Here is a 16,714-nt window from a genome sequence, read left to right as displayed (position 1 = left end):
TCCAAGGGATATCGAAGAGGTATAATACCTAGCACCTAAAATAAAGTATGCGTAGCTCAGCCACAATAGTTTTGAAACATATATGATAATGAAAGAGAAATTAAATATGAAGCACCATAATTTTAATAAGTTCCTCCCACTATGGTCTGTAATTAAACTAACAATTAGGTAATACTTCATCTTCATTGTCATCTTCATTATCCAAAATAATTATCTCTTCATATAAAAACTCCACTTCATCCTCACTTTCCACAATTATCACTTCCATTTCTTCCTCATAGTCCTCCACTACTAGATTCATTTGACGTCCTTCGTCCCTTAAAACCTCCTCCTCTTCATCATCACCATCATAACCATCGTCATTATCATCACCACTCATTTCCTCAACTTCTTCAATATCATTTATTAAAAATCTAATTATGGCCCCTAAATCTGCTCCAACTCCAATTTCGTTTAAAAAATTTGTTATATCACCATCGACTGTGGATTCTCGACGTAAACTATTATTATTATTATTATTATACAAATTACCGGTACACATGTTTAATTTAATGTAAAACAGATCAGAGGTAGAAGCAAACTTTAATGAGCAGTCTGGAACTACTCAGATTTTTATAACATCTCCAACACCCTTTCAACGACAGTGTTGAGGGTACTTATACGTGTCATTTGATGAAATTACACCCCAAGTTTAGATAAACAAACACATATCATCATCCTACTAAGCACTGAAATTAAAATCATCGTGAGAATGCATGTAATAAAGACTCAAGAGAGAATTACATCCCAAGTTTAGATAAACAAACACATATCATCATCTTACTAAGCATTGAAATTAAAATCATCCTGAAAATGCATGTAATAAAGATTCAAGAATTGCTTTATATATATTTATTAAAAAGTGCTTTATTTTTTTCTAACCTTACATATCTAACTTACATTTCTAACAATATTCGTAAACGGATTATAGTCTATAATTTTATCATGTATAATTAAACAATAGGCTGTAGTATTACTCGGAATATTTTTCCAACACTCGATTTCAATCTTAACATCGACCGTGCCGGTTTATTAAACAATGAAATTAAAATCATCGTAAGAATGCATGTAATAAAGATTCAAGAGAGAAGCATGCTTCAGATGTACAAATATCTTTGTGGTATTCATTTCAGCACGAGAAGAAAAAATTTTTCAAGAAATTTTATTAATAAGCCTATGTCGTTTAATTCTTAAATAAGATACATATTAGAAAGGTTTGTATGAACGATGTATGTATTGGATGTTCAAATACTTTTGATGCATCAAATTTCAGCGAAAGAGAAGCCTGCTTTAGATATACAAATATCTTTGACGTATACGCTCCACACTGGACCTTGCCGTATAACGATATGTCTACGTATGGGGGTGAAATTGAGATCTTCAGCAAGATCATATTTTTTTAAAAAATAATAATATATATTTTATCCAGATGATAGATCTTTACAGATATGTTGATCGCTAACACATTGAAGATCATCAATATGTCCTTGAATGATTCATGCATATTCTTTTAATAGAGTCATAATTTGATTAATCAGCAGTATATCATCTTACACGTTTTCAACAAAAAAATTATTTACCCCTTCCACCAATGAATTTTACCCCTTCCAACAACATTTTTTTCTATATAAATGGATTCGAACAATAGTGAACCAGCTTGAATCTGTTCAAACTTTAGTTAGTGCATCGACCACACAACCAGCAAGAATCTTCAAATCAGTACTTTAGTTAGTGCATCAACCACAACCAGTAAGAATACTCAGATCAGTTTATACCTCAGTCTCAACTGATAAAGAAAGGTAGGAATATATTATTCAAATATTGTTTTAATTTTCAATAATAATAATAATAATAGTTTTCTGCAATACAGGGTCTAGATAAAATGGCATTTTTAACTGGAGTTAATGCATTCGCTTTCATCCCTGAGAAGACATTTGTTAAATTAAACAGTCTCGAGGAAAATAAAGAATATGAAATAATTGAAATGATGAAAATAAAGACTAAATATGGAATGAGGATAATAGCGAAACTATCAACGGAGGATTGGTTTTATCTCCCTGCCCGGATGGTTGCCTTACTCGAATCGCAGGATCAGTTTACGGAGCTGATAAATGCAGCATCACAAAATATTTTAATCATGAAATACTTAGGCGGGAATTATAATAATTTAGAATTTAAGATTAAACAATAAGTGTTTTGCATAATAAATGAGTGAATAAAATGCTTTATATATATTTATTAAAAAGTGTGTTGTGGTTCAATCGCTGATTCACGACAAACTCGAAATTCTTTTGTATAATAAAGTTTATTGACGTTTGATTTACAATGTTTCTTTTTATACAAATTGATAACCAGAGCTATGAGCTAGATAATTATAGTTTTAAGAGACAAAGGATTGCCTGGTTAAGATTAAGAAATAAGAGGACTGAAGGTCCTAGGAGACTCGACTGGTTCCTTCTAGCTTTTGACTCGAACTGATTTTTGGGGCTGCACGTTTGGGGCTCTTACCCTCAAAGTGCAGCGTCAAACATTACCTTATATGGTAACATTTACGGGTCCCAGTGGTCAAATGCGTCATTGTTCGAGAACATTCGATTGCCATCGAAGTGCATTTGCCACGTGTCGGGACTTAGCCTTGGCGACAGTGTGACCGAGCTGCGTCTGGCGCATCGTATTACACTCAGGAATTTGTCGCTTTTAAGAGGCTATTGGTATTTTAGTATAACTATGCTAGATTAAGATTGATTAATTATGTCTCCAATTGAATATAATAATAATGATATTAATTATATAGTGCTTATAATAGCAATGAGTTATGTATGTTTATTCTATGTACATAACACCCCTCCCCCCCTGGAAAAAGAGGGTAGGTGGTTAATAATCGGGTTCGTATTGAATGTTTGCCGCTTGCTCAGGTGTGACGATAATCATGTGCGTCGGGACAACGTCGTCTGTTGCTGGGGCGGCGATGTCGTCTGTTACGATGGCATTGGATGACAATGCCTGTATTGGCCTGAGTCTTGGCTTAGGTTTTGGTCTTCTGTGAAGATATCGCCAGATTATGTAGATGGTTAATCCTATGATGATTAGCGTTGTAGTAGAATATGAGATGGCCATATGTTGATAGGTGTGGTGTTGTCCTAGGTCTTCGTTTTGTACATCCTTTTTCAGCTGTTTTAGCTGGATGCTGAGCGTGTTGAGGTCGTTGACCTTGTTCAAGATGTTATGCAGCCTGGGAATTTTGGTTGTGTTGATTGCTGCTACGTAGTTTTCAGGATCTATGGCTCTCAAAGAGAAATTATAGTGCGGGATATAGTTCTTATGTTTGTTGGGCTTGGAGGTTTGTACGGGTTCCAAAACAAAATCAGTAGCTGTTAGGATACAATTTTTATATAAATTAATTACTCCGGAGCCCATTAATTCTATATTATAGGTAGGTTTTTGTTTGCAGATTACTTCTACAATTTCTAATCGCGGTGTGGAGTATATCCACGAGGCTTGGTTTTTCATCGGAATTAGCATCGGTTGCACTAAATGTATAAGTTTATGCTCGCACGTATTTATATCTATGTATTTTAAGTATAATGCGATTTCGCATGGATTTACTGCTTTTATTTTGTTGGATGGTTTATCCGTTGGACAGAAATAATTATCTTTTATCGTGTAACATTTTCGTAGTTCGTCTTCGGTATATTCTGTGTATCGCTCAGCGATGCTATCTATCGCTATGTAATCCTTTCTTAAATCTATTATGGAGTGTAATGTTGTAGAATTCTGAATAGGGATTGGGATTGGATATATTTGTAAAAGATCGAATTCTTTGGGTGTTGTTAGAGGTATATGGAATACTACAATTAGTTTGTTTGTTTTAGTATAAATTGTGGGTTGCATTAGTTTGGAAATTAAATGGATGTTTAGTGTTTCTAATGGAAAAGGGAATTGCGTGCCAGGAGGGATGTGAGGAATCGCATCTTTAAGGTATTCGATAATTTTTGTATATCGAATAATGTTCGGATTTATTATTCCTTGGCTCGCCATTATCACGAAATTTAATAAGTGTTCTGTGTCTATCATTAATTCTTCGGATGTAAGATTAATGTTATATAGAGCTTCTCGCTCGTCCGCTTGGGCTTCTAGATCACGTGCTGCTTTCATCAGCATTTTTTCGTTCGCATCTATTTTTTGTATCGTGTTATTATAAGTTTCTATAGTTTGGTCGATAATTTGTATTTGTTTTAGGAGTGCTAATCTGTTGGTTTCTACTGTTTGATCTAAATTTTGTAGACGTTTATTTATTTCTTCTTCGTCGTTACTGTCCATTATTCCGAATAGAATTTTTCCGATTGACCCTACTCCGTTTGCTAGTCCTCGTCTGTTTCTCTCTTGATGTAACGTTACTTCATCTATTTCGTCTAGGATTTTTTCGGCTGTCTCTAATTTGTAGACGGTATCAATGACGGAGTGTTTACAGATTTTTTTTCCTTCTTGTGTGGAGCAAAGGGCGTGGTCGTATAGGAATTTGTTTAGTTGCGCGAGTCTTTGGCGATATTCTACTATGTCGGTAGTTATTACTAATTTCCATTTTTCTTTATAAAAATTGACCGTGCCGAATTTTTCATAGAATAGTCCCGGTTGACCTTTGATGGGAATATTTTGGACTTGCTGGGAGCTTCTGTGGATCGTTATGACCATAAGGGTCAGCATGCACCTATAATAAAGGGTATGTTTGGTTAATTGTGGAATTTTAATATGTAAAATTTGAACAAGTTTTATTTCTACATGGGAGTTATTTTAGTCGGTCGCGAAGGTGCGTCTAGTTCGTAGACATTGGGTCAGCGTTTTCGCGTGAGTTTGAGCGAAGGGGGGAATGATGTATAAAATCGCGTTCTTCTCACGGAGTGTTTCATTTCGTATTGCCAATTTGTGGAATTTTAATTTGCTGTGTGTTGTCTCTCTCCTTTTTAAAAAAAAAAAAAAAAAAATGGCTCTCGTGGTGTATAAGAGGCGGGATATGTACGACCGGGGGCTTTTCGATGGTCAAGGGAGGCGCCTATTCGTTCTGGTCGAGGGCGGTAAGTGCGTTGTTTTTGTTTTTATGGTTTTTCTTTTTTTTTTTTTCTTTTTATTTTTGATTTCATTCTCTTTCTTTTTCCTTTTAGTTGTAATAAAAAATGAAGAGGCAGTGGCGTTTCGCCGTATGTGTCGGTGGAGCGACCGGAGGCAGATTGAGTTGGAGTGGAGCTACGAGGGGTACGAGGACGATTTTCGGGTGATGTTCGACCTGTACGGAATCCGGTGGCTTCAATATACGGGTGTGGAGGCTTTTCGTGGCTGGGGCTATCCTAATAGCCAAACCGCAGGGTTGTTTGACGGAACTGTATGGACGGAGGAGCAAGTCCTGCGCTACCACAATTTAATTTAAAATATATATATACCTATGTCTAGCTTATAAGATTATTATGTAAGAAGAGAAAGAGAGAGGAGAATACCCATATGTTTTTTTTTTTTTGAATAAATTCTAAGTTTCTTGTATATGTGTCTATTTTTATTTCTAGTAATCCTTATTAATTTAATTTTAAAGATAGTAATAAAATAGATTTTTCTTGGGGGTTTTTTTTTTTGGATTGAGCTTAATTTATTAGTTATAGTAAAAGTATTTAGGAATTGGATTAAAAGAATATTAAGATTATTAGTATAGTTGGGTAGTTCTAGTGGTAGTAATGTATAGTAATTGCTAGTTGTAAGTTAGTATTGTAGTAAGAAGTAGATTAGGGTGATGGGGAAAAGAGTTAAGAGAGGATAGTGTATGTGAGTGTATGAGTCGGTAACTATACGTGATACGGCTTTAGCCTATTGACGTGGGTTACGATTTTCTTCTTACCTACTGCTAACTCATAATTTAACTCGCTTAGTTTTGCGGTTAATGTATAGGGACCGTCGTATAGGGGTTCCAATTTCTTTGGTCTTCCGGCGCGAATCATTTCTCGCTTTAATAATACTTGGTCTCCTACTTCGTAATTTGATACTTGTGTATTGTGATCATAATAAATCTTCGATTTTTCCTTTTCCAGTATTAATTGGTCCTTCATGACGTTACCTGTTGAGCGAATTCTTTCGCGAAGCTCGTTATAGTAATCTTCGAATGTATATGTAGGTTGCGGCGGATATTTGAGCGTGGTCGGTAATTCAACCTCGCGTCCGAATAGTAGTGAAAAAGGCGTTCGGCCTGTAGCGTGTGTGGCGTAGTGTTATAGGTGAACATGGCGTAGGGTAACCATTCGTCCCAGTTGTCTAAATCTTCGTTGACAAAGTTTTTTAAGTACGACGCCAATGTTCGGTGCGATCTTTCTAGCGCACCATTTGACTGTGGGTGGTATGCCGTGGTCTGTATTTTGTCAATTTTTAATAGCTTACAGACGTCCTTCAAGAGGTTACTTAGAAAGTTAGTACCCTGGTCAGTTAAAACCTTTTGGGGTAGCCCGTAAGAAAAAATGATCCTTTCAACGAATAGTCGTGCCACAGTAGCGGCTGACTGGTCTTGAATTGGTAGGGCTATGCTGTACCTTGTGAAAAGGTCTTGGAAGGTTAAGGCATACTTGTTTCCTTGTTTGGTCGCAGGGTATGGTCCTATTATATCTAGGGCGACCTTTTCGAAGGGTTCTACTGGCGTGTCTGTTATCTGCATTGGTGCACGTTTCACGTTGCCTGTTTTATTGCGCTGGCACTTGTCACATTTTTTTATGTATTCCTCAATGTCCTTTTTCATATTTGGCCAAACGTGTTTAATTTTAATTCTTTGCAGGGTTCTATTTACGCCTTCATGTCCTCCGAAAGGAGTATCGTGATACTCGTAAAGGATTTGACTTATCATTGCGGGGGTATAGGTCAATGATTTCTCATCAGCTGCTTCTTCCTCGGCGTCGGAATTAGCTGAAGTTGCATCTTCGTTTGAGTCGGTTGGCCTTGGGGCGGCTTGCCGTGCTCTTGAGCGCGTGGTCACATATATACGACTTAGCGCATCTGCGTTTGTATTCTGAGTACCTGGTTTGTATCTAATTTCGTAATCGTACTCGGCTAACTTTAATCTCCAACGCATTAATCTGGAGCCTGGGTTTTCTACATTGAAAAGCCAAGTGAGTGGTTGATGATCGGTGATGATGGTAAATTTAGTACCATATAAGTAAGGTCGAAAATTTTGCACAGCCCAAACTATAGCTGCCAATTCCTTTTCCGTGGTGCTGTAATTTACTTCGGCCTTGTTAAGCGTTCTGCTGGCGTAAGCAACGGGGAGGTCTTTGCCTACCTCGCCTTGTGATAACACGGCTCCTATTGCTTTATTGGAGGCGTCCGTGGTCAGAATGAAAGGAAGATGAAAATCTGGGTATTGTAAAAGTGGTGCAGTAGTTAATCTTTCCTTTAGTTTTTCAAATGACGATTGTTCGAGGGAGGTCCAGTTGAACTTCACTCCTTTCTTCAATAGGTTCGTCATAGGTTTTGACAGATCAGCAAAATGGTCAATGAACCTTCGGTAATAGCCTGCTAGGCCTAGAAAGGATTGCACGTCCTTTACGCTCTTGGGTGCTGGAAAATTTTTTACAGCTTCTATTTTACTTGGGTCTGGAGAGATGCCTTTGTCTGTAATTATATGACCCAGGTAGCAAGTTTCTTTGCGAAGGAAACGGCATTTTTCCGGTTGCAGTTTTAGAGTGTTTTCACGCAGTCGAATGAACACTTGTTTCAGTCTTTTATTGTGTTCTATTAGAGTAGGGGCGTGAATTACTATATCATCTAGGTAGACGAAACATTGGATTCCTTGGAGTCCAGATAATACGGTGTTCATTAAGCGTTGAAATGTAGCTGGTGCGTTTTTTAATCCAAAGGACATGCGGTTGTATTCGTAGTGCCCTAGGGGTGTGGAGAAGGCTGTTTTTTCCTTGTCTTCTTCGGCCATGTCTATCTGGTGAAATCCAGAGGCCAGGTCAAGGGTGGTGAAATATTTCGAGTGGCCTAGTTGGTCCAATATTTCGGTGATGTTTGGCAATGGATAGGCATCACCTATAGTAGCTTCATTTAGCTTGCGAAAATCTACGACGATGCGCATTTTTATATTTCCTTGTGCATCGGGTTTCTTGGGTACCACGAGCAGTGGCGCGTTCCACTGGCTTCGGCTCGGTCGTACTATTCCGTCGACTTCTAGCTGGGAAATTTGTTTATCAATTTCTTGTTTATGCTTTTCAGGTAACCTATAGGGTTTCTTGAAGATAGGCTTGGTATTTTCTACCAAGGTAATAGTGTGTTTTACCGCTTCAGTAGTGAGGAGTTTGTCACCTTCTAAGTGAAATATATCATTGTATTCCTCACAGATTTCTGTTAGAGTGCGCAATTCTTCCTGATTTAAATGATTTAGTTCTAATTGAGACTTTAGCCGGGCGAGTCGATCGCTGGCGCAATTATTTACAGCGTATACTGTTATGGGTACAGAAGGGTCGTCGCCCTGAGTCGGTGGACTCGGAATATCTTCTAACACAACTGTAGGCAAGGGTATCTCTAGTTCTTTCTCCGTGATGTTCAAGATGCTGACGCAGCAGGTAGAGTTGGTTGGCCTAGTGGCACAGTTACCTATATACACTCCAGGTAGTATTTGGTGTCCATTTACAATGCCGTCTTGTTTGCTATCAGTTAACGCGGCTACTAATGTTTGGGATCTCGGTTTTAGTGATACCGTGCGTGATACTACTTGTTTCATTGGCCAGGTGTGTCCCAGCATCGTCAAGGACACGTCCTTTTCATAATGGAAGCTATTTCTTTTCCAGAAATCCATACCGATTAGTCCGTCGGCTATTAGCGAAAAGGTATCTGGTACTATTTGAAATTTATGGGTTATGGTGTATTTTCCGACTTTTACGTGTAGGTAAACTGATCCTAGTGTCTTTACAGGTGTTCCACTTATTCCTGTTAGCGTAATCGGAGTTTTGTCAGCTATTGTTTCTTTGCGCAGGACTCTTATTTTAATTATGGAGACGTCGGCTCCAGTGTCGAAGAGTAAGGTTGCTGGTCGAATGAATTCAGCGGCCTGTACTTCGATTAAATTTTTTATAGGAGTACACAATACCATATTAGCGGTTAAATTTCCTACAGGTGTTGGTCGATTCAGGTTTTCGTTAATTGGTTGCTCTGAATTATTTGCATTCTGTTGAGCTTCTCTTTCTCGCTTTGCTTTTAATGTGCGGCACTCTTGGACGGTGTGTCCTGGTTTTTTGCAATAATTGCAAGAGGTGGATACTTTGTTCACGGAAGATGAGTGACTCTGAGTCCGTTTTGCGTTGCTAAGTCGCGCGTAGCATTTTTCGGCTACATGTCCTTTCCTATCGCAGCGTTTGCAATGGAGGTGCGAATTATTCCGTTGTCCGGAGGGTCGTTGTTGTCCTTGGTTATCGCGTCTGCCATGGGTCGAGCCTTGTTGAGTTCTGTACTCTTCGTCGGAGCGAGTCAAGGATTCACGATCTATTGCGATAGCAATTGATTCTCTTAGAGTTGCACGCTCGCAAGATGCTACCATAACTTGGAGTTTAAAATTCAATCCTTTTATGAATTGATGTTTCGCGTGTTGCGTTAACAATTCTTCTATGGCTTCGTTTTTAGCCGGGTCATTTGCTGGCGTGATGCATCTTTCTTTCAAACCTGATAATATGTCTTCTAGTCGAGAAGCATAGGATCGTACCGATTCATCTTTTCCTTGTCGGCATCGATTTAAACTATTTTGAAGGGTCGCGGTAGACCGTCGGGGTTTGAATGCTTCTTCTAATTCTCGTATTAGTTGCTCGATATTTTCGATTACTTTGTGCTTAGTTTCGGTATAAGCTTTGCCTCTTAGTATAGTGAATCTAACCTGCCGTAGAAATTCGTCTCTATCTAACGGGTGTAGATTTTGGTTTGCCATAATTATGGAATTCACAAACGGTTCTAGCTCGTCTGGGTCTCCTTTGTACTTTGGAATTCTTCCAAGAGTTACGTGTAGGGAAGCATATCCGTGGTGAGGTTCTTCTTCTTCCTCATCGTCTAGATCTGGCGCGTATCGAGGTCTTTCGCATGGAGTCACATACGATGTTCTTTGTGTCGGTCTTGCCGTGGAGGTCCTCGAGGGGAACCTATTAAAATTTTGTCGTAACCTGGAGAGTTCGTCTCTCAGTCTCGCGTTTTCTTCTTCCATTATGCTAATATCGCGGGGCCTTATGCTGTGGTGTAATCTTCTAATTTCAGCATCTATGGCGCTAGGAGGTACGCTTTCGTCAAGTGGAATCGTGTTTGTTGGTGCGTCTTCTATTCTGATAGGGGGACGTTCCGCGGTGTAACTATGGTCTAAATCTGGGGCGTCGTTGTTCGCGTTGCCACGGTGAGCCATAGTTAATCTATTCTGTCTTCGCGTATTTACGTTTCGAAATGGGGTCCCTTCGTCAAGTTCCCTAAGAGTACGCAAAGTTCTATTCCCTAATTGAGAGATGCAACTGTCTATCTCACGGGAGATTGAAACACGATTTGGTCGAGGTACGCTATGTGTCGCGGGAGTTAAACTGGGTTCAGATTGAGTTCGGTCTAAATTATCGGGATTACGGTACATCGAAGAAATTTAGTACTACGAACGCTATGGGCTCGCGGTTACAAAGTTCACAATTAAAATTGCTACTGATATGATTGGTACCGTACTCACCAAAAGCTCATTTTCACTGGTTGGCTGGCTGCAAGTTCTGCTGGTTTCCAGTCGTTGATTTCTTGTAGTCGTGAGGTAGTATGCGGGGTGAACCTCGAAGTTGTGGGTTTGTCGCTCCGTTGCTGAGAAAGGCGAAGTTGGCGGATGTCTCGTTGAGTATCGATGATCGTCCACGTCGGTTCGTCCTTGTAGAGGTTGGTCGATCGAAGAAATAGAATTTTCTTGATTTTCCTTGGGATGAAGATTTATGTAGGTTTGATCTTCACCAGTCAACGGATCCCACCGCTGCCACCAGTTTGTTGTGGTTCAATCGCTGATTCACGACAAACTCGAAATTCTTTTGTATAATAAAGTTTATTGACGTTTGATTTACAATGTTTCTTTTTATACAAATTGATAACCAGAGCTATGAGCTAGATAATTATAGTTTTAAGAGACAAAGGATTGCCTGGTTAAGATTAAGAAATAAGAGGACTGAAGGTCCTAGGAGACTCGACTGGTTCCTTCTAGCTTTTGACTCGAACTGATTTTTGGGGCTGCACGTTTGGGGCTCTTACCCTCAAAGTGCAGCGTCAAACATTACCTTATATGGTAACATTTACGGGTCCCAGTGGTCAAATGCGTCATTGTTCGAGAACATTCGATTGCCATCGAAGTGCATTTGCCACGTGTCGGGACTTAGCCTTGGCGACAGTGTGACCGAGCTGCGTCTGGCGCATCGTATTACACTCAGGAATTTGTCGCTTTTAAGAGGCTATTGGTATTTTAGTATAACTATGCTAGATTAAGATTGATTAATTATGTCTCCAATTGAATATAATAATAATGATATTAATTATATAGTGCTTATAATAGCAATGAGTTATGTATGTTTATTCTATGTACATAACAAGTGCTTTATTTTTTTTCTAACCTTACATATCTAACTTACATTTCTAACAATATTCGTAAGCGGATTATAGTCTACAATTTTATCATGTATAATTAAATAATAGGCTGTAGTATTACTCGGAATATTTTTCCAACACTCGATTTCAATCTTAACATCGACCGTGCCGGTTTTCACTGACTCGTTCTGATGTGAACAATCAATTACAAAGAGCGGACCGTATTGCAAGAAGTTTAGGTAATCGAGCATTGGTTTCGACAGTTTTTCTCCAGCATAATATGAGTGGAAAAACTTTACATACATATCATAGAGTACGGAGTAGCGAGATTTCGTGAAATCAGTATCGAGACGATCGTACGGATAAAATTCAGAATTTAAATTGACTTTAACATCACGTACATCGCAATCGCTAAATTTAAGTACATTCGAATATTGATCGTTCTTCTTATTTTTTCTAAACGCCAGTATCACGTATCGAGGCTTCTCCAATTGTGTAGCTGCTTTAACAGCCCATGTATGTCGCTGTGTTTGAGGTAAAAGGGGATATTCGTAGAGCTCCCAGGAACGAAAAGCCATGGTGAGATTTTTATTCTGCTCGATAATGCGTAGAAATTGTAGTTTGGTAAATTCATTTAAAGTTACGTGAGGCATTCTCCATTGCACTCGATGCAGTTCAATCCCAGAATCGGTAAACTGATTCGAAGAAAATATTGAATTTATATCATTACGCGCTCGTATCAGAACGAGCTCATGGCGTGCATTGATAACGACACGTTTGTAATCTTCGCAGAATCCCAACAGCATATGCAGGGGAACGCAAAAGCTGAATGTGTCAGCAACATTTTCACGCTCTTGAGTGGCAACGAACCAGCCAGAATGACGTAGACTCATACTCTCTTCACTGCTTAAAGATACGAGATTCTTCATACTGGTAGTGATACCAACGTTTTTGCACCGATCAATCTCAATACCGTTCAATTCATAACGAATTTCATCGAACAGAAATGCCATGGAATTAGCGTCGAGCATAACTTTATCCGTCAAAGGTGTAGTAGCAGCACGAGTACCTTCAATCAGCTTCCCCTCTATGTAGAGGTAACTACCACTGGGCAAAAGAATCAAATCTTGCTGTTGTATTGGGATACGAATTTCATCGCTATTTCCCAATGATGCATTCGCATACGGATTGTAAGCATGTATTTCCAATTTAGTGATGCGGTTGTCGTACGCAGGCTGTGCGGTAACGTTCAATGGATCCATGATTTCTTTTCTTCACAGTCAGACCCAATGAGTGTAAAAAATTTATATTTTTTCTTGTCAAAACTTTTTTGTCACCGATCACGTTTTTCCCTATTTCACTCTGAACTGATGTATTCAGCTCTGTTGCAGCTAATTGACTGATTGGTTCATCGAGTAATGTTGGTTTATAATCGTCGGTATTCTTATAAATCAACATCTTCTAATGTGTAATCGTATGGTGATTTCCTCCTATCCAAAATTTACAGGACGATTGTCTTGATCGAGAATACGTAATGTGAGACGATCGATTACCCTTGCAATGACTGGCAAGTAAATGACGTTCTTCGGTGTTTCCGAGATTTTATAGCCTGGTGGAACGCTTGGGAAAAATTCGTGGATGACATGTCGTGGTCTACCGTTCGTATATGCACCAGCGGTAATATTACATTCGATACGTAGAATATTTACTTTTAAAATATTCACAGGTTCGTCCGATTCAGCCCAAGTGTTTGGTAGGATTACGCGGTCCGACGAAAATCCTAGCAGAGAACCAATATTATTAATTTTTGTAAAATCAATAGAATATTTGCACATTATTTCACTTTTCAGTGTGTTATTATTGGCACGCAGAATAATAACATTATCATCATAAGGTAACTCCAACCGCATACGCAAGTATTCATTTATCGCACTCAACTCATAACAGCCTGTAGGTATGGTTATTAGTTTATTTTTACCAAAGTAAAAATTATTATTCGTCTCATCTACATTGGCGATCGAGTAGAAACTTTGAAAATCTACAAGCCCCAGTTCATAGTGACCGTCGTCTAGATTGATCGGAGGGAAAAAATTTGATTCCAACACATGACCGTGTCCTGATAGCGTAAATGTTAAAGACATTTTGTCTGTTCTCTTAGAAATTTAACACACAACTGACCACAAATGCTCGTATCATACGACTGATATTGGTCATGATTGTAATAAATTGTACTAAGCGGACCGAAGTACCGAACAAGTTCAGTCGGTGGTTTCAGATTACCGAAAGAATCGAAATACTTTACAAGATTATTGCATTTAACGTAGGCAACCCAGTGAGTGCCTGGACCATTAGAATCGTCAAGGTTAACGATTGCACATTCTTTAGACCATGGACCGTTTCGTGGTAGACTTGTACGCATAAAGACTCCACGGAAATTTGGTATATCACGACATACGTGAGATAATTGAATATTACTTGTAGCACCAGATCTTGGTAGACCGTGTACAGTTACTTTTTTGTTCGCTTCTTTGACATTGATTTTTTTGCTACGCCTCCTCCGCTTCGTTTGTACAGTGCGAGATACAGCCCCGTCCGTCTCTTGCAGTTGCTTCTATCATACGATTGTGACGCTGCATTTCTTCCAACTGTTTTTTCGCAGCTTTGGCATCGTTTACAGCTTTCGCTATACCTGATGCTCCACCTGCTAGTGCTCCCACCGCACCTAGCAGTGGGAGCAGAGGCAACAAGCCGCCCCGTTTTTTAGGCACTCGAATTTTACGTTTTTTTACAGCACTATTTCCAGTTTTTCTCACTGCTGCTTTCCTCACCATATCTGTTTGTAATCCTAAACCAAGTTTACGCTTTGCGTTCATAGACGCCCAGACAGCTGTTGCTGCAGCACGCTCACCCAAGGTTGCGTCACCAGCTGTGATACGTCTACGTGCACGTTTTGCGAGCACTTTATCAGCTTGATGACGCTGCGATAGGTCTTTGTATTGCGAATATGCGATATCGTGTTCCAGACAGGCTTCGTCCAGCTGGTTCACACCTCGATCACCGCGTGCTAATCGTTCTTGAAGTCGAGTTCCTGGTCCACAGTAATTGTATCCCGGTAAATGAAGCTCAATCGGTAGTTTGTTTATTGTTTTATTGAGAAATGATCCACATCCAACGCACGACATGTATAACAATCTTTTATCAACGGTGGTAGTCCATCCGCATGAGTAGTATTAGGTAGATTGAAATGTTGTAAACAATAGCGATATTTTTGAACCTCAGGATCTGCACGAATATGCTTGGGTAATATATTCCAATATCTGTCAATACTGTGTGAAAAGTACTTTAAAAGTACAATTTTCGGTACGTATTCCAATTGATCACTGCTTAACTCCTCCAAACTTGTAACATCCAACACAAATGCAGGCATAATGAAAACTGATTCAATTCTCTGATTTCATGCCTATAAATAGCTCGTGCAATTAAGATTTAACCTCACAGTCGTTCGAGAATGCATTTCGTAAAGCAGCCATTAAGTATCAATATCTCTAATACCGATTATCACACTGCCACCGTTAGTGATATGAAACGTCATGGAACTTTGCTACCGTCAACTATACGCTGTATAGTTTGCGGACCCTCAAATTGTGGGAAAACAAACGTATTGCTAAGTCTTATTGAGAGTCCTCACGGTGTAAGATTTGACAACCTGTACGTTTACTCGAAATCGTTACAGCAAACGAAGTACCGTTACTTGGAACAGCTATTGACAGATATGGAGGAAATTGGTTATCATCAATTTTCAAATAATAGTGAGGTTATAAATGTGACAGATGCATTACCAAATTCAATCTTTATATTTGATGATGTGGCAAGCGATAAGCAGGACAATATAAGAGACTACTTTTCAATGGGTCGGCACTCGAGCATCGATTGCTTCTATCTTTGTCAGACCTATGCCAAGATCCCAAAACATCTGATTCGTGACAATGCAAATATGATAATCATTTTTAAGCAGGATGGGACTAACTTGAAGCATGTTTACAAAGATCATGTAAACACTGATATGACATTTGAAAAATTTTGCGAATTGTGTTCAAAGTGTTGGCAGGAAGATTATGGATTTTTAGTAATTGATAAGGACAGTGGTATGCAAAATGGTTGATATCGGAAGGGATTCAATGAGTATGCAACCATCGAGTAGCATAAAGCATCATATCAGTGCTGGAAAGTGTTAGTTTAACGTAGTGCATTGAACAGTGTAAAGCTTTTAATTACACAAAACGGACCGGTTACATTATTAAGCAAACCAGTTATACAGATAAACGGGTCACTTGGATCGGTAAACCGGTCAGTCGAATCGTTAAAGAGGTCGGTTAACCGCTAAACCGATTGATTGAACCGCTAAACAGGTCGGTCGAACCACTAAACTGGTTAGGTGAACCGTTGAACCAATCGATTGAACCGCTAAACAGCTCGATTGAACCGCTGAACCGGTCGGTCGAACCGCTAAACCGGTCAATCGAACCGCTGAACAGCTCGATTGGACCGCTAAACAGGTCGGTTGAACCGCTAAACAGGTCAGTTGAACCGCTAAACAGATCGGTTGAACCGCTAAACCGGTCAGGTGAACCGTTGAACCGGTCGGTCGAACCGCTAAACCGGTCAATCGAACCGCTAAACAGGTCGGTTGAACCGCTGAACCTGTCGGTCGAACTGCTAAACTAGTTGATTGAACAGCTTTAAAGATCGATTGAACTAGCACATTGACTGCTTAAACAATTAAAAGTTTATAAAAAAAATGGATGAAAAGTCACTACTTAAGAAGATTGCTGAAACGAGTGAGGTGATTCGTGAAAAACATCGCGCACTGAAATCGGAAAGATCAATGGTGGAAAGTAGATTGAATGAAACTTTTAAACCAATAGTTGATCCACTGAAAAAACTAGTTATGCAAACAGATAATAGCAATGAACAATCTTATGACTTAAACATTGATCTAAATCATGACAAGAAGCGGAAACGTTATCATACTTCAACCCCCAATGAGTATATTATCAAGAAAAAAAAGAAATTGCATAAC

The sequence above is a fragment of the Prorops nasuta genome, unplaced genomic scaffold (assembly GCF_024137725.1).
Source record: "Prorops nasuta isolate Cenicafe-Biocafe unplaced genomic scaffold, Cenicafe_Pnas_1.2 PNAS00007, whole genome shotgun sequence".
In the NCBI taxonomy this organism is placed as follows: Eukaryota; Metazoa; Arthropoda; class Insecta; order Hymenoptera; family Bethylidae; genus Prorops; species Prorops nasuta.
The sequence above is the reverse complement of the archived record's forward strand: the minus strand, read 5'-3'. Positions refer to the sequence as shown.